Source organism: Orcinus orca, chromosome 14, assembly GCF_937001465.1.
Source record: "Orcinus orca chromosome 14, mOrcOrc1.1, whole genome shotgun sequence".
Lineage (NCBI taxonomy): Eukaryota > Metazoa > Chordata > Mammalia > Artiodactyla > Delphinidae > Orcinus > Orcinus orca.
Window position 1 is genome coordinate 16,223,981 of NC_064572.1, and position 26,112 is coordinate 16,250,092.

A 26,112-nucleotide genomic window follows, 5' to 3' on the forward strand; every position below is an offset into this window, starting at 1 on the left:
GTGCAGACCATTTCCCCACTCCACGTTATGATAGTATCTAAAACCCTGTTTTCAAACACCATCTTGAATGGTGTTGAATGGACTGTCTTCTTGGAAGTTGGGAAGGAGGAGAATTTGCTAGCCATGAAGCAGAATTGGGAGAGACTCCCACTAACTTCTTAAAACTAGAAAAAAAATTACTTCCTCTCTGCCCTACACATGCACACACACACACGAGAGTATGAACAGGCATACTCTCACACACCAGAGACAGGGAAGTGCTAAGGGGATACATACAGAAACTAAATTTATTATACAAGTAATTTCCAAACAAATGTAAAAAAACAAAATGATGTCTTTCAGCATATATGAGGAAAGTGAAGGCAGTATACAGGAGTGGAAGGAACAGAGTTTGGGGTCTGGGAGGCAGCCTTACGCAGAGCTCCATAATCTGTTTTCTGGGTGACTGTGGACAAATGAACTAATCTTTCAAACTTAGGTTAATGTGCTATGTAAGGTGGGGATAAATATGTCATACAGTTATTTGGAGGATTAGGTGAAATAAGCTATATAAAGAACACAATAAGTGTTCCATAACTCTTTCATTATTATGAATTCTAATTTTCATAAGCAAAAGAATTCCAGACGTTACTCCCCATAGAGTTAAACATGTGCTTACGCACAGACTGACTTGCTATCTTATTCTTAAGCTGAAAGGAAATTAACTGGATAATAAAAATTTTAATCTGAATCTGTGGATGGAAAAACACATGGCTTTTGTGGCACTGTCATGATTCTTAGCGAAAGTGGTAACTATTGTTTGTGTAAAGTTTCCTTCAGTTTGTTTAGCTTTGCAAACCTAGACGTTCTGAATAATGAGATACTTGTTTTAGAAGTAAATAAGGTCTACATTTTCAAATGAATGTACCAATAATTTTGTTGCAAGAAAACTTAAGGAACAATTCTAAACTTTTAATGCAGATGTGTGATATTGGGCCTGCAGAGAAATAGAATAGCACGGAAGCACTGGTTTTGAAATAGGATGTAAATAAAACATCCTCCTTTTCTCGTTGCTTTTGTATTTTTTGGTACGCAATAATTCCAGTAGACGTTTTCTGGGCAACAGAGTTTGTCAGCATTTACTCTGTTGAGAATGTAGAAAAGAAAGCAGTAATTAAATACCTTCACTTATCCTACTTTACCCCTGACTCTGTAGCTAAACTTAAGCATAGATTGAAAATAAACATACCTTGGGATAACTTAATATAGAAAAGTATTGGGTATCCTTGCCCTTGAAGCAATCTTTTATAAGGTTATAGACAGTAAATGCTTTCATGTATACTACTTTAGCTTTTTCTTTCAATCTGTCTCTGACTTGGTAAATAAATACTCTGGGATATTTTGTTAAGTGCAATACCCACTTATCTTTTTAAAGAGTAGACTACGGCAGCATCTGAACGTAGTAATTCTGGAACATGGGAGAGAATGTAGCCTGCAGGATGTTTGAGTCTATGTAGTAACACCTTATTTTATGGATTGAAAAAATAGCCAGGAGACAAAACAAAGCAAAAACCAATCCTACCAATATGACACTACACAATTTTTTAGAAAATAGGAAAAAAATAGTCATAATTTCACTCAGCTATTAACATTTTTATTCTTTTCCCTAGTTATAATCACAGTATGTGTAAAAGTTTACAGACATTATATTTTGGAACCTTAATTAAATTTCCCATCATAATGTGAACTCTTACATTGTTTCATTAGATTGATAATTATCATTTTATTAGATATATAATATTTCAGAAAATAGTCCTTCATCTAATTAAATATTTCTCTATTGTTAGGCATTTATAGTAATCTCAATGTTTCAATATTTTCAAAATTATAAATAACCATGCAACAAGTTCTCTCTTATATTAGCTAAGATTTCATGTTATGTGTCTTACCTGAAAATATAATTCCTGAGGTTAGATTGTTCAGGTTTCCACTTCTTAGAACCAGGAAAGAAAATATATTTCGAATTAGAAAAATGTCTTAGCAGAGTTACTATGAATGTGTCTTGAGTTTTTTTAAGAAAATAAACCTACAGTGTTAGCATTAAATATTCCATAAAGAAATGATAAAATTAATTTTCTGAGAAATTAGGATATCCAAATTGATATTACCTTGTAGGCTTAAGCAAAAATAGATCAAAAAGCTTTTCCTCCTTCCTGGAAGTGGTGTTTATGAGCATGTAAGATACATATTTGAGTTCCTTTTATGAAATATGCAAGGTAACTTAAGAAGGTAGCTACTTCTCAGAGGCAAAAGGGCTAGAATGGTTAATTAATTAAATAACTTTTATGAGTCTCTAAGCTTGTCTTCCTCCTTGGGTGTAGAAATGGTTTCTGAGCCTGAAGTGTAAAGGTAGACTTGATCTTATTTATTGTTATCTTTTGTTGGGCTGTTAAATTGTTTCATTCGCAATAGTTTGTTCCTATGGTCCCATGACAAGTTCAGTAACATCAACCAGCCTTCAAGGTCCATGTTGCCAAAAAGAAATTTGCAACTTAAAAAAAAAAAAAAAGTTACCCAAAACTCTATCTATCTAGTCCTGCCTAGTTATTTGCATATTTTAAAAAATATAATGCTTCCTCTTTCTATTTTTCTGCAACTAAATAGAGTATTCATCAAAAGTTTTAACAGTCAGAGTACAGTCACACTGACCTTGCAGCTTCTTGAAACCGCGAAGCCGGTTCCCACCCCAAGCTTTTGCTCTCTCTGTTGCCACTGTCTAGAATGCTTTCACAGACTGTCCCCTGGTGAGCAGGGGTCTGCTCAAATGTCTCCATCCTCAGGCAGCTTTCACTGACAACCAGATCTAAAATAAATAGTCATACTCCAGACAGTTACTCCTTTTACATACGTACCCTGTTTTATTTTCTCAGTGAAGCAGCTAATGTTATCTTATTAATTTTGCTGCAATTTTGTGTTCCCCTCTAGAATACAGTTCCTTTTAATCAATGACGTTATCTATTCTGTCCATATAGACCAAGCTAGAATAGTCCTTGTTATGTGGCAGGTACTCCGTATTTGTTGAAATAATGAATGAATGAGTGAATAAGTGAATGAATGAATGAATGAAATCCATGTTCTAGAAATGGATCAGCTGAGAGGGGTTGGGATCCCTTTAAATGGTTATTGGCTGCTTTTGGAAATAATTGGTGTTAGAGACAGGCTTTTTTTTTTTTTTTTTTTTTTTTTTTGCGTTATGCGGGCCTCTCACTGTTGTGGCCTCTCCCATTGCGGAGCACAGGCTCCGGACGCGCAGGCTCAGCGGCCATGGCTCACGGGCCTAGCCACTCCACGGCATGTGGGATCTTCCTGGACCAGGGCACGAACCCATGTCCCCTGCATCGGCAGGCGGACTCTCAACTACTGCGCCACCAGGGAAGCCCTAGACACAGGCTTTTAAGAGTTCTCTGACTTAGGAGGCAGTTTCTGGCAGGTTCTTATTTGTTGTGAAGTTCTAGTTAAGTAACTAAATAGAAATAAGTTTAAAGAGGTAACCAATGGTATATCTAAATTTTTCATTACTGACGAATAATTGCTTGGTAGCAAAGCTGCTTGTTTAATTTTATCCTTAAAGCCTAAGTGTTTAAAAAAAGTCAATACCATAAGTCAAAACAGTATTCATATTATATAGGTTAAAAATGATATTAATTGGCATTTGGCACAAAATATCATTGTATCATGAGATACAACTAAAAGAAACTATGTGGTCCTCCTATACCGTGGCCGGATAAGAAAGGAACTGATGATGAGTCTTATAATGGCAATTTTTTTCACCATCATTGACCCTGAAGGCTGGTTAATATTGTCGAACTTATCATGGGAACCCAGGAGCAAAAGATTGTGAATTAGACAATTTAATAGCCCAATTAAATACTAAAAGATAAACAATCTTTCTATCTACATCTATATTCGTATCATTGAAGATCAGTCGTTGCAAAATTCCCTGATCTAAGTTGGGCAGAGATTTCATAAAGTCTTAGTAATTTCACATCAGTAGGTAGCAGATAATGCCAGAAAATACATCAGGGCTGTCTGAGTAATGACATAGCATTGTGAATGATTAATATTGTTGAAACTGTAGAGATAGATGTGATGTGGGTCTGTGTATGCAACACATGGGGAGGGACCCAGGAAGGGAGCAACCTGAGGTTCACTTCCAAAGCAAGCCTCAATTAAGCATGTAAATTAAAATATTTTCCTGCATATTATTTAATCATTTAACCAGGCATAGTGCAGAGAATTTGATAGCTATAGAATATCAAGTTTAGATTAAGTAATTTAATAAAATTTTCTTATGTCTCATTCTCGGGAAATCACTCCTTTCTGTGCATAAGGACAAAAAAATACAGCCTGTCTCTGAGCACTTGTCATCCATGTACCCAGCATTTTTCAGTACTCCCCAGACAACCTATTTGTCTTCCTTGTCAACCTCATTCATGCTCTGCCCTCTGCTGGGAAAGCCCATCCTCTTCTTTTCTGGTTTTGTTCAGCTTCATTTTAGGGAATTGAAGGGATACTGTTCTGAGTTTTCCTAATTATTTGACCACTCGTGCTCACCCTGTAAGACCTGCCAAAAATGACACCTCCCCTGTGACACCTGCCTGAGTCCCCAGGTGAGATAAGTGGGGGCTTCTTTGGGGCCCCCATGGCTTTGTGCAGATGCGACCACTCTGGCTCTGGTGAGATTATTTAGGTTTAGTTCATTGCTTGCCCATCTGTCTGTCTCTCCTCCCACACCATGAGCCCTTGGGGCTCTGCATGGATTATATCTGTAACAAGTTGGAATTTTTCTGCTCCTCTGAGATCTGGTAAACTTTATTCACCCATATCTAACTTTGCATTGTCTTAGAGTCCAGAGTTCGCCCCACAAGTCCTGAAAATTACTCGAGTTAATTTCTGTTCAATCACCAGTGTCTTCATTCCAAGCTCAACGTGCCTTAGTAATTCCCTAGCACCCAGACTCACCACTCAGCCCCTTCCCAATTTGCCAGAAAGAATATTTGACTTTCTCCAGAATTTGATGAGCTTAGTTAATGATTCACCAAAGGTTTGAGGGGTTATGAGGAAAGGGTCACAAAACACAACAAACCCTCAGTCCCCTGCCACTCTCCCGGTCCCCCTTTCTGTGTGTAAAGCGTCAGCCAGATCCTTCCCCAAAGCTCACTCAGGGCAGCTCCTCCTAGACAGGCTCCTCGTGATCTCAGCTTTTATCCCTAGCAAGCTTGTTCAGACACATTCCCACAAAGGAAGCTCCCCCTTTAAGAGAAACTCTTAGACTACCCAAAAAGGGAACGACTGCTTTTATCTCAAGTCTTATTCATCTTTGTCAGGAGTACAAGACCAAGATTTTTGTAGATGCTAAAAAGAAAATACGCTGGACTCTGTTGTCTCAGTTAACTTGGTCCCTGATCAATTTCAGGCAACTTCAGCTGTCTTCTATTTTGGTTATCCTTGGTTGTGATTTGAACCACTTAATTGATTTGTGAGCTATTTTAATTTTCCTTTTGCCCTTTACAAAATTCTCCTCAGATCAGAAGAGAAAAGTAGATTGTGTGGAAGTCATCTCTTACTTAGAAATACTTGTGTAAAATAAGTGAAATCTATTATTTAAAAAAACTAAAAATATCAAAATTCACCTTTGAGTTTATCAGTAGGATCGTATACTAATAGAACTCTGTGGTTGGAATGAATGAAAACCCAGAGGTCTTTGTAACTGGGAGGATATGTGTGACTGCTGAAAACACTCAGCATTTTAATGAGCTCCTCTTGCCAACATTTAGGAGGATATAAGCTCGATGGCTTATTGCTTCTATCACCATAATGGCAATCTCAAAAGCAATTTCCCTTAAGAACCTGAGAAAGGTGATAGAAAGATCTATTTTGTAAAGACTGAAAGAGAACTCCGAAGCACCAATAAATTAACCCTAACCCTAACCTTATTAGAATTCATCTGTTAGATTAGAATTCATCTGTTAATGATAATGTAAAATGTTCCATAGTGGAAGGATAACCATATTTTGTGTGGTAGAGATGGTCTGTTATCCCCAAGGGTAGAGTGACTATATCTGGATTATTTCATTGCTCCCCTGAAGTGGAATTTGACCGTAAAGTAAAAGGACATGTTTTTGGCCTTTTAATTTACCCAGGATTTAAACATGGGTATGATCTATGACGAGCCAATCAGAGATGTGTTTGGCATTCTAAAGCCCCTTTAAATCCTTGTCACAGGGCCAGTTTCCAGTGCCTAAAAAGGAAGTCCACACAGGCAACACAAACACTGCCTGCTGAGCCTGGGCACAGTCTGCTTCTGCAGAGACTGTATAAACGTTCTTCATGGGCGTTTCTATGTGGTAGTAGACAAGAACATAAAACACATTTAAGAGTGTCATCTCCATTTTGGTAGCTTAGCCAAATAAACTAAACTCTGAACTGGAAGTCAGAGATCTGAATTACAATTCCAGCTCTGTGATTTACTGTCTGCATAACACTACCCAAGTCATTTCTGAGTTCTGGGTGCCAGTTTCTCCATCTGTAAATCTGGGCGATACTACTTGCCTTATCATTAAACTGTCCATGCTGTAGGAGTGGTTGATATCTTGTGCGTCCTTCACATCTGCAGTTGTGCCTGGTCCAGTGCTCAGTAAGTGCCTTTTGAGGAACTGATTTGGGTTTGTCGTGGTCATCAAATAAAATGATAAGCAGAACAAGGTCCAGATAAAAATTGGAATGATGAATGCAATTATATTATCGATGATACGTTATTGGAGATAACATTACTTATTCAACAGTTTGTACAAACACCAACACCACGTGATTTTGTTGTTGAAATATGGTTTTTTTTTTTAATTGAAGTATGGTTGGTTTACAGTGTTTCAGGTGCACAGCAAAGTAATTCAGTTATACATATCTATACATATATATATATATACACATCTTCTTTTTCAGATTTTTTTTCATTGTACTTTATTATAAGATATTAAATATAGTTTCCTGTGCTGTATGGTTGGTCCTTGTTGTTTATCTATTTTATGTATGGTAGTGTGTATCTGTTAATCCCAAATTCCCAATTTATTGCCCCTTCGGTAACCATAAGTTTGCCTTTTATGTCTGCCAACACCACATTGTAAGAAGCCTCCTTGTGTAATGGATTTGATCATTCTGTGACTCCAGACACAGTTTCCCATGCTCAGAGAGTTTTGCACTTACCTATTTTATTCTGTTATGTCAGCTAAAGCTAGTGTGACCACATGTCCCAGTTTACCAGGGACCTCCACAGTCTACCTGTGTTGTCCCAGCATAATTATTAATATTACCCCTTTCACCAGCAAATGTCCCAGTTTGGATGATAAATCGTATGGTCATTCTATTTAAGCCTAAATAATGATGTTCTATTTATATTCTGTAAGGAAAAGAGACTAAGCAAGAAACTGGAGAAATGTATACAGCTCTTTATGGTTTTAAACCTTGATCTTGAGACTAGACATAGTGTTAAAACAACAGATTTCTCTTATATCACTTGAGTAAGTCATCCATCTATGTCTAACCAGCAATGCTTACTAAGCCAGATTCTACCTCAAGGCCTTAATTTCCTGGCTTAGAAGTGCTTTCTGCTTGCCTGCAGGAGATCTAATCTTCTACCAGTTTCCCCACCTGAAAAACTGGAAAGTCCCAGGGTCTGCATTCATTCATTCAGTAGATATTTATAGGATCAGCACAGCTAGCATGACATAAACAGCTAGGTGTGCGGTTGTGAGCATGAATGTGACCATCCTTCATGGAGGTCACCTTCTAAAGAGAGAAACAAATATTACTGATCACCCAAACATAAAGCTGTGCTTCTGATAATGTTCAAAAGAGAGAAGGAGGTGTAGGGTGCTCTGAGAGCTGATAATAGGTGGATCTGAGCTGATCAAGAATATTCAGGGAAGGTTTCTTTGCGGAAGCTTCAGTTGAGTTGAGATCAGAAAGATAAGTCAGCATTACCTTGGTGAGGGAAGAAGAGTAGACGTGGAAGATCTCTTGGGCCGAAGTCCTGTGGTGGGAGGGGAGTATTAGCACAAGAGTGGGAGGGTACAGAAAGGCCAGAACTTGCCCGAACACAGTACAGCAGTCAGGGAAAGCCTTGTGGGAAATGAAGCTGCAGAGGTATCACAAGAGGTAGGGAAGAAACAGAAGAGTCTTAAACCAGGGGGATGTGATCAGATTTGTGCTTGGAATATATCAGCTCACCTAAGTTGTGTAAGACAGATTGAGAGGCAAGGGAACCAGAAGAGGCAAGATGACAAGGTAGGAGGCTTTCATAGCAGTCCTGGCTGGAGATGAAGATGGACAGATTACAAAAGGAGAGAAATATGCTGGCTTGATACTCAGGAGGGAAAATCTGTAGATCGACGTGATGTTGGTAAGATATGGAAGGGGGAAGGTGAGGATGGGACCAAGGATGACTTCCAGTTTCTAGCTTTGGGCAATTTCATGGTTCACAAATGCATCTTGGCTGCCTTTCATCTTTCACTTTGTCCATCTGACACCAGTCTTGTGTTCATTCTTCTTCAGGGCATGGGATGCTATCCCCAAGAGTGGGCAAAGACCTGATCTTAATTCCCCAGGAGGATAACTGTGAGACATTTTTCTTTCTTTTAGAAGACTGTACTAAAGTTCAGGGAAAACAGAGGAGAATTATAACACGGAGAGTAACTCTAAACTACCCAGAAGTAACTACTTTTGGAGCCTGAAAGCCCACACTCATCCTTGTGGAGTCTATAACAAGGTGTATCACTACTTAACCTAGAAAATACCACCAGGTTGCAAGGGTAGACTTATATTCACCAATGGGAGTGATTTCACACATGTAGATGCTTCTTGATATTAAAAGACCCTATCCTCCAAAATTCTGCAGTAAGGCCATGTCTTTCTTACCCTATTATAATGCCCTCGTTTCCTTTCCCAAGATTACCTTCTTCCCATAATTGACTCTGCAGATGACCCTTCTATTGGTAAAAAAACAACCTCCCAGCAAAAGGGGTGTCATCTTGTCTTATGATCTCAATAGGTCAATGAGATGGGAACACAAAATCAGAACATTCTGTGATATTCGGACTTAAATCACCCCCTGTAGTTAAACCCTGGAGTGGAATGTGTTATGAGCAGATTTCATTAGCTTTCTTTGGCTGCAATGTGGATGATGGACTAGAGAGAGGCAAGACTAGGTATATGGAAGTGAGAAAGAGACTTCCATAGCAATCCCAACATGAGAAGATGAGAATTTGAACCAAGGTAGTGACAGTAGTGTCAGAGAGACACAGAAGAAGAAAAAATCAAAATCATTAAGGCTCAATGATTAAGGCTATACATCATAATAATTAAGAGTCAAGGCTCTGGGGCTTCCCTGGTGGCGCAGTGGTTGAGAGTCCGCCTGCCGATCCAGGGGACACGGGTTCGTGCCCCGGTCTGGGAGGATCCCACATGCCGCGGAGCAGCTGGGCCCGTGAGCCACGGCCGCTGAGCCTGCGCGTCCGGAGCCTGTGCTCCGCAACGGGAGAGGCCACCACAGTGAGAGGCCCGCGTACCGCAAAAAAAAAAAAAAGATATATACACCTAGAATCAGCCACCAGCTCCAATGTGCCACTGCATAGAAGCTGGCGCAATGGGAAAGCTTGAAGGTTTGTATGAGAAATGAAATATCTGATAGAATAGGTAAAGAGAGTGAGGGTTAGGAGGCAAAGATTTGGGTTGGAATAAATTGATAGTGAGGAGATGAAGCTGAGTAAGTTCTCGCTTCATGGGCTAGCACAAGCCCATGTAAATTAGGAAATGAGGGCTTTGCTGAGAGGGAGCAAGTGGCGGTTGGTATCTAATACTGGATTGGAAGGAACAGATAATGTTTGAAGGAAAAGTGGATGTGGTAGGAGAGTTGGACAGCATTGAGGTCCCAGTGATACTGAGACCAGGACTTTGTATCAGCACCATTCTGCAGTCACATGGATTTTTCCAGAAATTAGCAGCGCAGAAATAAAAATTATTATATTGTTCTTGGGTTAAAATTTTGCAGGAGAATGTGGAGGGTGGGCAAGAATTCAGGGGAGCAGTGGGTATTGACAAAAGCATGTTTAAAGTGATAGGCTCTGACGTCTAGGATGAAGAGAGGGAAGAGTAGAGCCAGAAGCATCGATTCAACCATTGCCATTGAAAAAAGAAAGTGGCCTTTTTTTTTTTGGCTGTGTTGCGTCTTCGTTGCTGTGTGCAGGCTTTCTCTAGTTGGGGCGAGCCGGGAGCTACTCTTCATTGCGGTGCGCCGGCTTCTCATCGCACTGGCTTCTCTTGTTGCGGAGCATGGGCTCTAGGCGCATGGGCTTCAGTAGTTGTGGTGTGTCAGCTCAGTAGTTGTGGCTCATGGGCTCTAGAGCGCAGGCTCAGTAGTTGTGGCACACTGGCTTAGTTGCTCCGCGGCATGTGGGATCTTCCCGGGCCAGGGAGCGAACCCGTGTCCCCTGCATTGGCAGGGGGATTCTCAACCACTGCGCTGCCAGGGAAATCCAAGAAAATGTGACTTTTAAGAGAGTTAAAGTCTTAATGAGGTTTTGGAACAGACGTAGAGGAACTGTGAAATCAAGTAAGCTGAAAAGATGGGGTGGGGGCGGTGCTGGTGAGAGAATATCACAGAGTGAATAATTAAAGAGGGAACAGAGTTTGGGTGGCCATGAATGTGACTGGCTGAAGCAGAGTAGAGGTGAAGGTCATTAAAGTGAGTAAGGCGAGGCGTTGGATGGACATTATAGTCACCCAGGGTCTTGGATTGGATATTAAGACTTTAAACCACGTGCCAAAGTCTTTGTTGGATGAAAGGGGGGTCACTGGGTTTACAGCCGTTCGCAGGGGAAAATGGGGTATAGTTAAACAGTGCGAGCCTCAAAAGAGAGCATGCTCTATAGGACAGTGAAAAAATAGTATTTTTTAAAGTGATAATGAAGAAAGCTAGCCAGTGAGTCCTGAGACAGTATGATTTTCTTTTTTTTTTAGTTAAGAGCCCGCACTTCAGTAAACATTAGGAGACACAGGGAAGAGCCCAGGTGCAGCTAAGGTGGAAATCAGGGGAAGGCAGCTCTCTCCCAAGATGAGAATCACAAGAGGGTTTTGGTTTATTTGGCTTGGTTTAGGTTTGTTATTTAATTTGGTTTTAGCCATTCACACAAGCATATTTGAAGAATAAATGTTTCTGAAGATAGTTATAAGATGACATTTTCAGGAATAGTAATTGAAATGTCTTCAGTTCCAGAAAGACAGGTATTCTTAATCACCGTCCCTGTTCTGTGGGTTTGTTTTTTGGCATGAATAAAGTTGTCATGAGTGCATCTTCCAGAGAAGTAAAAGTTCAAGTGTAAGATCTGAGATAAATTGTGAGGTTCTCAAAAAGGCTTATACCTATGCTGGACCTATGCTTGCTGAGAAAGTAGCCACTGGCCTTGAAAGAAATCAGTTGTATTGACTTTGTTATGCTGGCACCGAGAAAGCACAGAACAGACTCTTTGGAATAACGGGAACCTTGCTGGACACTTCAGTATCACAGAAGGGAGTTAGGGCCATTTCTTTGACAGAAATGGAAATATTTTTCTTACCAGACAATTCCATCATCATTGGAAAACACTAAGACAGAATTTAAGAAGGAACAGACACACACATTTATCATAGTTATGTCACTAAAGAGTAAATTAAATGTGGCTGTTGATTATTATCAGTTGGTTAGGGATTTAGGGATTGAAGTGACATTTCTTCAGATACGAGCAGTGACCCATGCGGTAAAGTCCTTGTGTGGCAGAAATGTGAGGTTGGGGACGCTTATACCTTTTGCTTTCTCAAAGTGTGGTTTACTCTTTTATGCTACCTGTCACTTCTAGCTTAAACGTTGTCCAGGAAATTCACCAACACTGAACAAAGAACCCGCTCCCAGACTTGGGTTTTATCCTTCCTGCTCTGAAATTGACTTTCCTTGAGGCAGTGTCCTGAAATGACTTGTCCTGCCCTGGCTAAATGGTAGTAATTTGTGTTTAACTCCAGCAGTTTATCAAGCGAGCTCATTTTATGCCATGTCAGTGTCTAGAGTGACATAGCTACAATAGGACAGGGAAGTGGATTTTTCTACATTTATTTCCACTTCATGTGAAGCATGATTTTGCATACTGACAAGTAAGTGTTATAGGTGTAAGGGAAAAGGATAGCAACCACCATATTATTTTGCAAATAATGGTATACAAATGGTATCCAAAAATGCCGAGAAAGATAACAGTGCATGTTATAATGTTCCTGTCAAATAATGGCAAAGCTTTAATCAACGGATATACAGACACACTCAGGATTGAAATGCAGCTTCCAAGGTTGAAACATGGCAAGTGGTTCATTGAACACCGCACAGAAGGTAAATGAACTGTGTATTTTCCGATCACAATTGGAATTTTAAGTGAGTGGAATGGAATAAACTCAGTTTGGAATTTGAAATAAATTCAGTTTGGAATGTGTCTTAGAGACCAAGGTTTACACAAGAGCTACACAAACCTCTCAGCATGGAACATGACACAAGGTGAAATTTTCCTGGCATCTTAGAAGAGCCAGATATGGATTTCTGCAGGACCAGGGCACAGGCAATTGGTCCAGAGCTGTTTGTTTCTGCTTGGGGAAGGAAACATAGACACTTATTTAATACCCTGGGGTGGGAGTAACAGTCCATCTGGTGGATGGAGTTGTGTATGTTTTCTCAGAAGACGCTATTTTTAGCTTGGTGTTACCAATAAAATATTTTCATCCTATTTCCATTTTTCTTTCTGTCGATGCCTACTTCAGTAGTTCTAAGTGACTTTATCTATCACACATAGTAAAACTAGTTAGAAAAAAAGAGAAGTGTCTGGAGAGAACACAAGAATCAACTTGCGGTAATTCAGAAGTAACCACCAGCAGCAATTTCCCTGTCTTGTTGCCAAAGCAGTTTTCTCAAACTATAGATTCTCATGAGCCCGTAACTTTGCAGGGGAATCGTAAAGGAGACTAGACTTTGCGTGCCAAACTGAAGAAGCAATTGGTAACTAACAGTACATCTTTTTTCTAAGGTAAGTTTAAGTCACAAAAAAGACTTAATCTGCAGAGGAGAAAAACCTACGTATTTCTTAGGAGCTTAGAAATACTGGGTTAGTTAGGGTTCCAGGGAAACGCAAGGTGCTAGACTTCAAAAAAGACATCATCTGTAGATTGACACGCTGGAAAAGGCGGATGACTCCAAGAAAACGGAGAAAATAAAAAGAACACGGGGCTGTGGATTAGAGGTTCATAGTTAGAGTTCAGGGGTTTCGGAAGTGAAATGATGAAGTGCGTGAGCTTCAGGAATGCGGGATAATCAGGTTTGATGGATTGCTTGTTCTGAGTTTACAGTTGTTTGGAGGGATGGAATTATTCCCTTGTACTGCATGTTACATTTTCCACTAAACCATATTTCCATTCAGCAGTAGCTTGGGATTATTTGGCCCTCGTTTGCATTCAGGGAAAATCAAGATAATGCCCTAGAATTTAGCAAATATTTGTTTTCCTGGCAGTGACAGACTTGCCAGTATTACTCTTTCGGGGGCAGATGTACAGTGTTTATAGTTTCCACTGCTTGGAGCTTTCTATACATTTATCCTTGGATTAGACTCAAAGTAAGCTGATTTTAGCGAGCCACTGGGTAATTCTGACCATTTCATCTGGCGATTTTAGTCCTGTATTGTTGCAGCTGACCTGTAGACATAAGGAATTACTGGGTCAGCAGCTCACGGAAATGTCTTTTGATTATGAGCACACTTTCAACATGTGTCCACTGAAGGTAAGGGGGAGAATATTGCATGATCTACTTGAATGCCAATTTTAGTTAAATAGAAGTGGGATTTCAGGCATGGCCTAGTTGTATCTTCTTAAATTTAAGTAGTTGTTCAGCAATTCTGTGTAAAACAAGAGGTCTTTGAAGAACTGAACACTCGGATGAAGCAACCGTGCCCTTCAAGCCACATCCTTCCTGCTGCCTGTGGGAAAGAGGAGGTGTTTGTGTTGGGCTCTGAGCACATGCAGAATAGATCTGTGTGTATTTCCACAAATAAAAGGACACTGTGTGTGTGTTTGGCACCTGTCATAGCAAGAGCAGTTGATTGCTTCCTAAAGCTTCGTTCCAACTCCAGGACCAGCAGGATTTTTAAACACTGAACTAGGAACTAGGCACTAAAAATACATACACAGGAGACCTATGATAGCATTAAGTTTCGGAAGCAAGGCGAAGACTTGCAAACTGTGTTAGAGCTGTGTCATTACTCTCCTTATTATGGTTCAGGGGAAGGGATTTGACAGGCTGTGTATCCAACCTGCAGACTAATGAGCCATGCTGTAGTGGCGATTTGAGGTAATGCTTATTGTTTCAGTGAAGATGATCCAGAATGTATAGAACATGAGCATGTATTTTGCTAAAACTGGAAACTTTGCCCTGTCTGTTTTCTTTGCTTATGTTATTCATATTGGGTTTCATAGAGCCACTGGCAACTCATGATCTTGTCATTTATTCAGAGACAGAGGAGCACCCAATCAAAAAAAAAGTTTAAGATAGAATAAAAGTTATATTACAAATTAAGCTTGGATCATTAAAATGAAACAGTAATTCTCTAATGCCACTTGGCTCCAGTTTTCTCAGGGCAAAAAAATCGGGACTTTTACGTGTTGCAAATAGTTACCAAGTGAACAAAGAGCTCAGTGTGATGTTTTAAATATGCCTGGTATTTCCAAATGCTTACTCCCAAGTCTTCCAGGGTTTTGTCTGTAGAGATATGGGAAATTTGAGTGGTTTTTTTTTTCTCTTTTAGATTTTCTCTTACTTGATTCTCAAGAGCTTTTACTGTATAAAAGTTCATGAACAGGCAGGATTTAAAGAGAAAACAAAGTCATGAAATTCACGTTGGAAATCATGAGTATTGTATTCGATCCTTACATCAAAGTGGTCACCTCCTTGAATATAATGAAAATAAAGACAAGTGTCATCCCCTTAGGTTATTTCAAAGGCACTTTTTTCAATGTGAATTAAATTTCCCTCTTGAAATATCTACGACAGGGAGTGATTGTGTTGGAGGCAGTATGCATTTTTAAATTTTATTTTTGTTTTATTTACACTCAACTGAAATAGATTTGAGAAGGATATATATTTATTTAAGGAAGGAGCTCCATCAGTTATTATAATATGGGAATTATATATTGTGAATTTTTAAATAATGATAATTTTATTCAGGTGATCCAATTAAAGGAACACTCTTTTGAAGAACTGGGAATATGTCAAAAGCCCAAACTCCATGCTGTGTAAGGATGTCTATTTCTCAGAAAACCCAGTGTGTTTCAGTTCTCAGAACAGATACTATAAAAGACTCCCTGTATAATTCGGTGAGTGAAATTCTCTTCAAAGAGAATGCTGCATACAGAAGATGAGGTTAGTGATAGGTAAGAAAGGAATGTCTTTCTCCAGCTCACCTTACAGTAGGACCACCATTCCCCCCAGCTCAGATAGCTCTACTAAGATCATAATCCCAGAGATTTCATGATCAAGTGGGAAGAACCACGTTTAAATGATAGGCCTGGCATTTAACATTAAGAATGGCATTTTATTGAGTAATCATTAATGGTTTCAGGGCTTCTAAAACACAATAATGTGTAACCCATGAACGATATAAATGCATTTCATTAAGAGGCAGTACAAAGTTTCCAACTGAAAGTAACTCAGAATGGGAGTTTATATTTTAATGAAGGTCAGAAAAAGTACCCTCGTAACAGATGAAAAAGAATGAGAAAAATCTTTTACATATTGTCAGTTCAAATAAAGAACATTTCATTGAAATGATTCCTACATTGAAAATTCATCATGGAATAATCAATGTGTTGTCTTTGTACAGTATGGGAAATACAAAAGAAGTGTTATATAATCTGGTAGGAGATTATATGCACACATTTGTCTTATATGCACCTGCGAAACAATCGGAGAAAAATGCAAACAAGACCAAAGAAACATAAAATCGTAGCATGAAAAAGTAAATGTTGCAGAAGGTGAGGGAAGGGAAAGGAGTTGATGTGGGAGATTTCCAGGACAGTGAGGTATTTTTAAGAAGGACCTTGAAAATGGGTAAAATTTGTACCCTCAACAGGAGGTAGGGAAAAGTATTCCAGACGATGAAATCCTAAAAGAAAATGAAAAAAATAATTATTTACCCAGTTCTCATTCAGCTTTTGGTTCAAGGGATAAGCATTTAGAAACAGTGCAACTTATTTGATCTTCTCCTGCATAAATTGTTCAATTTCTTTAATGTTCCAGCCAAAGTCTGTGAAGCAGTTTAACCACTTGATTTTGCCAGGCGATTTATAAAGATGTAGTCACCTGGAAAATGCTAAAAGGATTGACTGAAACCAATTTTCTTCTACTCTTGTGAAGTATGCCTTTGTTTCAGTCAGGTTGACGTGATAGCTAAGGAAACAAAAAGAACCCACGGGACACGTTTCTTAGCGCCTCTTGGCCATGTGGGCCTAACCACTCAGATGTACCTAGTTAGCTGCACAAACAGATATCATTGCTATATGCCCCCTCCCCAATTTAAGTATTATTTTTACCAAATGAAAAATCTTTCCTCTCGCAGTTTAATAGTAAAAAGGACACAAATGACAATATCTGAAGATGTAGATTCTAGTCCTGTAGTTATTCCTATTTGTGACTTTGGTCAAGTCAGTTGCCTTATTTTCATCTTAGTTTTCACTCATTGAGTTACTGTTCATTAAGCACACTGAGCAATACAAACGCCTCGTCTGCAATGCAAGTATACTGGAGTTAAGAATCTTCAATATTTAAACTATTAAAGATAACTTTAATGTACAAATAATACATTTCATTTAGAACTAAACCAACATATGCAAGAGTTGCATTTATGATGATCATTCAAGTGAATTATAAGCCTGGAAAAGCTATGCACTTTTTTAAGAACACAATTCATAAACACAATTGTGCTGTGTTGAGTCCCACATTTCTTTTTCGTGAGTTTCTTAAGTACATTCCAGTGTAGATATAGAGCAGATATCACTTAAGAGATTATAAAATGTTAAAAGGAAAATAAAATTCAAACTAGGTTTGGTTGATTGTGTCATCACTGTAGTATTTTTTTTGATTAAAGCTTGATAGCTCCTTATTGAGAGAGATACATATATAGAGAGAGAGAGAACCTAGATGAGCACGTGAAGTCAATGGAGACTTATGAATTTACTCAGTACCCTCTGCTTTCTATCTCTTATTTCCTCTGTGTAATGTGAAAAATATTGCTGAGTTGCAATGTCAGTGCTATCTAAATCTGCTTTCATGAGAAAGAGGCCATTACTTCAATTTATGTAGCCATATGCAAGGCATCATCACTCAGTTATTTACCAGAAATACCAAACACAGGAAACAGTTCCCTTCAGTAAGCATAAAACAGGGCCTAAGTAATTTCTAGAGGTACTTTATTATGAGGATAAAATAGTTTTCTAAAGTATAATTGAATTATAGCTTTTATTTTTTTAATTTTAATGTCTTGTCAATATTTTTCTTTGAAAGATTAATAGTTTATATTATCTTTTGACAGCAACGACATAAACAGAATTAGATTTTTTACTTTTTTGGGACTTGATATTTTCAACGTTATCTTTAAAGTGTATAATGGGTCACAAGGACTGGCAAGTTCAACAATTGGGCAAATGTTTATTAATCTCCCCTAATGTTATTGCTAAACTGTATTACCACAACTTATAATAATAACAGCTAACAGATATTGAACAATTTGTTTGTGCCAGACACAGCGTTTGGTGCTTTATATGCTGTAGCTCACTACACTAATCGTGTAGGATGTCAACTGATTAAATATGATCCCTGTCCTTTGGGGTGAATTGTATGAAATGTTTCTAGAACTAGATTGGAAATTACTGTGGTCAGTGTGACTGACCCAGGGCTCATACAGCTCTTTTGTGGCCCCTTCTCTTCTCACCGCTGAGCCCCTGTAGACTAGTAGCGTTTTGCATCTTTAGAGCCCCAGCTTGGTTGAGTGCCAGATTGTGGAGCTTGACGAAAATCCAGGGACTTTCACTACAAAAAATCAGGAAACAAACTCCATTTTATGAATGAGTATATTTGGGCCCTGAGTTGATAGTCACTGAAGCCAAGCTGTACAATCTCTGTTACTTTCAAACATAGTTGAAAACTTACAAATCTACCCTTTGTCTCTGTCCAAATCAATATTGGCCAAAGCCCGAAGCCTTGCCTTTGTTGGCCGTGTTGTAGATGCTGGAACAGTGGTCCACTTGGCAAGGATGTCGGCTTAGGAGGGCATGATGAGTACATTCCAGTTCTTATAACCCTCCCCAATTAACAGAAGCATGTCCTGAGCTCCTAGTGGAGTGTAGTGAGTGTGATTCTCTTTCTCAAGTCGTTTGTTGATGAGACACGTGGCAAAGCCCAAACAGTGCACCTGTGGGGCCAGCACTGAGAAAAAACAGTAATTTTTTGGAGTGTTCTTCAGATTGAGATATTTTATTATCACAAGATATTATAGTGGTTAAGAGTCCGTTTGAGAAGTATGAATTAATGGGTTAAAGTCCAGACTTTGCCATGTATTTAATTGTGTGTGCTTTGGGAAGTTACTTAACCTCACTAGACTTTAGGTCCCTTACTTGTAGAATGTGTATACCAGTAGCGCTATCGTGCGGATTCAATGAACTTGTACAGTCAAGTGCTTAGCACAGTTCCTGGTGCAAAGAACACATTTAATAAATGCTGATGTTAGAATAGTGTATAATAATGGTTCACCAATCTGGCATTTTCTCCACACGGATGTTTTAGACATATCTCAAATCGAGCACCTTAATCTTCTTTCAGCACGCCATATTTCAGCTTTTCACCAAATCATCTAAGCTAGAAATTCTAGTTGCTTCCTCTTTTTTTCTCTTATCTCCCACATGCGATCAATGACCAAGACCTGATGATTTTACCATGTAAATATTCCTAAATTTTCTGCATTCTTATACCAGGGCCTTATTTCAGACCCTTGTCATCTCTGGACCTGATTACTAAAGCAGCCAATCACTTGTTCGCTCATTTAATCTTGCCTAATAACCCCTCGTCACTCCCTCCCCAGCAGTGTTCTACAGCGCATGCTCCCTATGGCACGCTTCCCATCACCTGTAAGAGTAAGCCGAGCGTTTAAGGGTAGCATCTTCGTTGATCTGGCTGCTGCTTCCCTCGCTAACTTAATTTCCTTCCTCAACATACTTTGCACTTTGGAAGTTACCTAGGAAATGATTTTTTGAAAATAATTTTGCTATTAGAAAAATTCTAGCTTTATCATTGTCTGGAGAATAATGGCACTGTATTTTCTTTGCTTTTGTGGTATAATGCTAGTATACTTTACCAAGTGATGGGGCCGTTTTTCTACCATCGTAACAGTTAAATTGAAGCTTGGAAAATGGATATTAAGTAAGAACCTAAAGTCAATAAATTATTGATAATTTGTTGGCAAAATATTATAAATTCAATGAATACACATATTAGGTAGAAATATACATATATAAACTAAAATCGAATATGTGTTTACTTAAAATGGATGCAGATATACAAGAGTATACATGTGTTTATATACTAGAATAATTCCACCCTCTGCAACCTGATGTGCTTTTTGTTTCTTGTCACTAGACACGCCAGTTGTTTCTATGGATGTTCATACTTTTCATGCCAAATGTCTCACTGCATAAATTAAGGTGATATAGTTGCCTCACCTATTAGGTTTTAAGCTTCTTGACAACAGGGAAACTCTTACAAGTGTGAATCCCTACTGTGCTTAGAAAAGGCAAAACACTCTGTAACCAGTCTGTGAATACTTGTTGATTGGCTGATTGAGGGTCAGATCATGAATTTTGAATTATTTACCCAACAATAATGAGACTTCTGCTGTCTGGCTAAATAGTTTAGACAGACTCCTTGCCCTAAAATCCAGCCTGGAATTTGCAAACTATTTCAAGGGAGGAAAGGTGAAGTGGGTTAAAATAAAAATGGTTGCTGGCTTGAATTCAAATGAGGAACAGTACAGTCTGATTCTTGAGATGTGCACGTTTTCCCCTTTTTAAAATTTATTAAACTTTTCCATACTCCCATATTCTGACACAGGAGTCAGCAAACCAGGGCCCTCAAGCAAAATGTGCCCCACTGACTGTTTTTTAAATGAAGTTTTATTGGAACACAGCCATGCTCATCCGTTTGCACAGATAGAATAGAAACTCTCAGGTCCTTTAATGGAAGTTTGCTAACTCCTGATCTAGCATATTAGCTCTTCTAATTTTTTTGTCTAGATTTACTTATATTAATATGTAATTTTGGTACATTGTGAGTGGTTATATGTTTTATCTGTGTATTATAAATAATGTTCATCTTGGCACTGAACTTTTGAATAAAAAATAATGGTAAATTAGTTCCCTGGTGGTCTAGTGGTTAGGATTCAGCGCTTTCACTGCCAAGGGCCTGAGTTCAATCCCTGGTGGGGGACCTAGGATTCCCGCAGGCCACAGGGCACGGCCAGAAAAAATAAAAATAAATGGTAAATTCATAATACCCATGGAGTTCATGTGCCCTGTATTACTAAACTAGACCCCATTTGTTGGACATTTAGTTTTTTTCTATTATATTTTGACTGATTTTGATTTACCTTTTTAAAAATATGACTACCATAGACTTCAAAGTATAAAGTATTAATGTAACTCCTGTATCTAGAGAGGTTTACCAGGTGGTTTACCAGGTTTGGGGAGCTAGAACTCACCTTTATGGCCTCAACAATTACTTTCCTGATTATCTACAAGATATATGGTGATATTTAGTGGACAAAACACTGGCTTGAAGTCAATGGGGAGTAATTCTGTGTTCCATTGAGCATAAAATCCTGTACAGTCTCTATTTTAGTTTTCCTCTGTGAAAACAGACACGACAATAAATGCCTTATGGAACCAACTCCAAGAAATGATGCACTGATGAAACTGTGTGTTTGTGAATAAATAAGACTGATTTATTGACTTTTATGATGTCAGTATCTCACAGTGCGTAACAGATAGCGGTGCTTATTAGATATTTATCATCTGAATTAATAATGTTGCAGTAGAGAATTGTAGATGTTCTGGAAGGCTACCAGAATAGTAGTTAAGCGTGTCGCCTCTAGAGAGTTAGCAACGCTGGGTTTGGATACTGGCTCCGCCACTCACTACCCCAATCACTTTAAACGCAGTAGTTAAACTCTAAGCCACAGTTTTGGCGCCCGTACGATAAGTATAATAACAGTACCTACGCCACAGAGTTACTGTGAAGATCAAATGGTCAAATCCAAATATAGCACTAACAATGTACTTAGCACATGGACACCTCTCTGTGTACGTAGGTTATTATCATGTACTAGTATGAATCTCAAGTGAAGAGGTATAGCGTGTTTTGAAGGTAATTCTTCCTGGAAGGTCTTCATCTTCTGTTTGGATATCATTGTTATTCTGAGGAGCCTGGACCTGACCCCAAAAGAATGAATATTAAAATCTTCTCTCATTTCAAAAATGTCAGTTTCATAATTTCTTTGCCAATTGAGCCCTCGACAGGGAGGCACTCTCTCTGACCTTTTTTTGGTATTACCAGTGGTTTAAAAGTCTCTATTAAATTTTAAAAAGCTCTTGTGCTACTTCTCCTTGATGCTTATTATAGGTTTGGAATCGTGTGCTATAAAAAGTATTTGGCTGTATGTGCTTGTATAATGGAAGTAATTTAATTGGGCACTCTGCCTCCACAGATCAGCAAGGGTCAAATGACTTTTTTAAGAGTACGTGAGAGAAGTATTACAGAAGCGGGGAGAAAAGAGAGAGAGAAAAAAAAAAAATCTCATCATTTGCTTTCAACCCTGAATTGTTCATGCTTCATTAAGGCCATTGGTGAGTCTCCCAGGCTGTATATTTGCAAACCTGCTCCGCAGACAGACAAGCTCTCCACATGTGTGCTCCTAGAGTGGACAGCTAATCACCTCACATCTGTTTAGTTTCTATCTGCACAATTTGAAAATCCTGGGACACGGGCACCTCAAACACGCTGCACCTAATATACTTATGCACTATTTTGTCAGGAATTCTTGCTGCCTTCGAAGTTTCCTTACTGAACTTTTCCAGGATTACACTTGTCACTTTGGAAGAGTACAAGAAAAAAGATACCTTTCTTAAAAAGGGGATAGATGACCCAACCAAGTTCATCTACATAACCTACTTCCTTTTCACACAATGTCAGCAGAATTAGAGTTAACCGCCTCTCTGCCTTTTTTTTTTTTTTTTTTTTTTTTTTGCGGTGCGCGGGCCTCTCACTGTTGTGGCCTCTCCCGTTGCGGAGCACAGGCTCGGGACGCGCAGGCTCAGCGGCCATGGCTCACGCGCCCAGCCGCTCCGCGGCACGTGGGATCTTCCCGGACCGGGGCACAAACCCGTGTCCCCTGGATCGGCAGGCGGACTCTCAACCACTGCGCCACCAGGGAAGCCCTCTCTGCCTTTTTTTGATAAAGGTTTCCTGTCTAAGTGGAAGAAACAGCTTGCCTCTTTCCGAACATACACACACTCATGTCACCCCGCACTGAGAGAAGCTAAATTGGTGGTCAGGGTTACAGGCCATTTGAATGAGATTAGGATAGAAGAGACTGCGACCTTAGGGGGCCTGGCAGAAATCCTGAGTTTCTGATTTATACAACATTAGGATACACGCATGTTGTGGCCAGCTCTCTGGTAAATGAGGTACTGTAGGTACAATGATTAGGGGAGAAAACTAAATCTCCTAGAAAACACCACGTCCATCTGTCAGTATTCCTGACTCAGTTTGGTTGAACGAGTCTTTTAGATCTTTCAATCTTTGTCCCCTGTTTTGTAAGTTCACGATAGTAGTTTGGTTATGTGTTATGTAGATGATTTTTTTCAAAATAATTAAAATAGAGTACATTGACAAGTCTTTATAGAAAATGAAGCAGAAATGTTTTATTCCCTTGTAGCTGATGGTATTGCAATTAATGGAATAACTTCATCCTTTCCCTTTAGGATATTCCCAAATCAGAATGGAAATTTGGGCACAAAGTCTCTGTTTTTCATTCTAAATTTGACTCAGAGGTCTACCTTTCATAAGCAGGCAGGTCTCCATTGTGCACACACACACATACATGCATGCATACACACTTATTTGTATCCTTTGACCCACCAAAAGGACTATCACTGCTATAGATAAAACCAACACAGGTTCATTCATTCAGTTCTTCATTTGGAGTGTTTTGAGTACTCATCGTGTTTAAGGTGTTGTCTAGATCAGCAGTTCTCCAAGTGTGGTCTGTTGAGATGGTTTTTGTTTTTTGGGTTTTTTTCAAGACTCTTCCAGAAGGGAGTACACCAGATCAGAACTCTTTAAAATATTAAGATGATACTCTGTGGACATTTGCACTGATGATGTAAAAACAATAGTAAATAAAACTGCTGGTTCCTTAGCCGGAATCAAGTTAGGGATACAGAACTACCAGTGACTGTAGTCTTCAGCACCCCTTGCCCACACAGATTTCACTTAAGAATGTTTGAGATGAAGCAGTTAAAAAATAAAAGCCAACTATTTTGTTAAATCTCTATCCTTGAGGACACATCATTTTAATATTCTCTGTGCACAGTGTGAAATATGCATAAATTTCTGTCTCATACTGAAGCATGATGTTCGGCTTAAAAAAAAACACGTGCTTGTTTCAGACACAAGCTGAACAAACCACTTTTTTCATGGAACACCATTTGTATTTGAAAGAACAGCTAACAGATAAATTCTGCTTATTCAGACTTGAATATTTTGCAGATATTTTCTTTAAAATGAATGAAATGAGCTGTGAGTTAAAGAAAAATAGTTGACAGTACTTGTTGACAATGGTAACTTTTAACCTTTCAAGTAAAAATTAAAATTTTCAAAAAATTATATCCACCACATGAGTTTGACAGCTTTATAATATTTTAAAAGTTTGAGACAGGTGTAATGAGACCAGTGATATTAATTAATGTGACTATTTTGTATTGCAAAACACATGTTGAAATCTGGAAGATCTACATAAGTCAGTGAACCAATGTTTTTTTTAAAAAATGCAAGATGGTACAGAATTATGCATTGGTAAAAGATTCATTCAAAATACAGTGGATTTTAATATAACATTGTATGAAAAGTGTGGTTTTAGATTTCACATTGTATTTCATATTTAAGAAACGACTACTGTTGAGTTTGGGTGTATTTTCAAAGTAAAATATCCATAATTATCTGAAATAAAAGTATTAAAATAATATTCTCCTTCTAACTATGTAATCTGTATGAACCCTGATTCTCTTCATGTATATCAACCAAAACTATTAATATATATCTCATTAACAAATTCAGAAACAGAAACAAGAATCTGTAAAGCCAGACATAAATGCAATCTGCAAAAATGTAAAACAGTACTACTCTTACTAAGTTTTTGTTTTAGAAAATACAGCCACTTTTCAACAAAAATATGTTATCTGTGTTAGCATGTGATTGGCTTATTATTTTTAAATTATCAGTTTTAACTTCCAATATGGTAAATACTGTTATGTATAGCCCCATAAACAAATGGTCTTTCGTGTACCCGATAATTTTAATAGTGTAAAGAGGAGTTGAGACCAAGAATTTTGAGAACCAGTGTTTTAGACATGGAAATGCAGAATCAAAGACACGTAGTCGCTACCTTCATAGTTTAATAGAGGAAGCAGAACAAGCAATACAGCTATTATATTTCGTGCAATATTGAAATAGAAATTTGTAAGGAGACCATGAGAAGGCAGAGGCAGGACTTCTCACTCACAGGTGGGACAGGAAAGGCTTCTTGAAAGAAATATCACTGTATCTGAGCCTTAAAGTTCCTCTGAATCTTGATGTTTATCTGAATCTTGAAGACCAAATACACATTAGGCCAGTAAGGAGAGAGTGGGCATTCTTGTAGAGAGAACAGTCCATTCAGAGGAACTGATGATAAGAGCACAGTTTTCTGGAGACTGCAAATTTAGGTTGCGTGAGCGAGCCACGGGTGCTGAGATGGGAGCAATAGAAGTTGGCCGTGGTTCCGACTGTGGCGAGAGCAATTGAAAGATTCCCCTGGTAGAAGGATAAACTTCACAGTAGCATGGATGCTCACGTGGGCATTAGGAAAGACTGGCTTAGGGAGAAGTAATTTAGGACTCCATTGCAATAGTCTGAAGAAGGATTGATAAAAGCCTGTGCTAAGGCAGTAGCATGGCAGGGGTGGGGAGGATGAAGGAGTGGATTCGAGCAATGTTAATGAGGTCATGTTTATAGTACTTGGTAGTCAAGCCAGCTGAATGCAGAGGAGGATAAAGAATGTGGAAAATATAACTAAGTTTTTAGGCTTAGGTGGTTGCACAGCAATAATGCCATTCTTTGAGTGAGGGAAAACATTGGGGAAGGATGGTGTTGATAAATATACTTTAATATTTTGAGCCGTATATGACTGTGGATCATCAGTTGGAAAGAGCCAGTGGGTAGCTGAATGTATACATCTGTTAAGAGAAACACAGAGGCTAAAAATAGAGATGTGGGAGCTATCAGTATATAGATGTCAGCCAAATCCATGGGTCTGATACTGAGATCACTCAGGCAGTGGGTACAGGATGAGCACAGGGCAGGTCGGAGGATATCAAAGTGGAAGAGATGAACAAGGCAAAAGGTATTATACTGCAAGTGATATTAGCTATTGTAGTACATTTAGCCTGATTGGATATAGTTTTGTTTTCAACTTCAGTTAACCTAAGATTGAGATTAAGGAAGATCTCAGTTAGTGACTTATTCATAATTGAAGAATTCAACGATTGATTCTCTGTCACAGTTAGTTTGTATATGCCATTACTATTTTGCTATCTGTATGCATTCTTGCATGTGAGCGAGAATAAGAGTGGGGAGAAGGGGAGGGTGGCTTAGAGTGTAGT

At 38.7% G+C, this 26,112-nt stretch overlaps 1 protein-coding gene across 3 annotated transcripts in view; it reads left to right on the top strand.

Moving 5' to 3' along the window:
• Positions 1 to 26,112, top strand: part of CHRM3 (cholinergic receptor muscarinic 3) — a 526,415-nt gene that overhangs the window by 315,795 nt on the left and 184,508 nt on the right. Inside the window, exons 1-2 of one of the 3 annotated variants that reach the window (XM_033412961.2) lie at positions 13,071 to 13,130; positions 21,900 to 22,038. The exons of 1 other annotated variant lie outside the window; for it this stretch is intronic. The gene's annotated coding sequence lies outside the window, so the exon portion shown is untranslated. Of the gene's footprint in view, positions 1 to 13,011; positions 13,131 to 21,899; positions 22,039 to 26,112 lie in introns of those variants that run through there. One more of the 3 variants, XM_004283819.4, reaches the window with a different exon arrangement.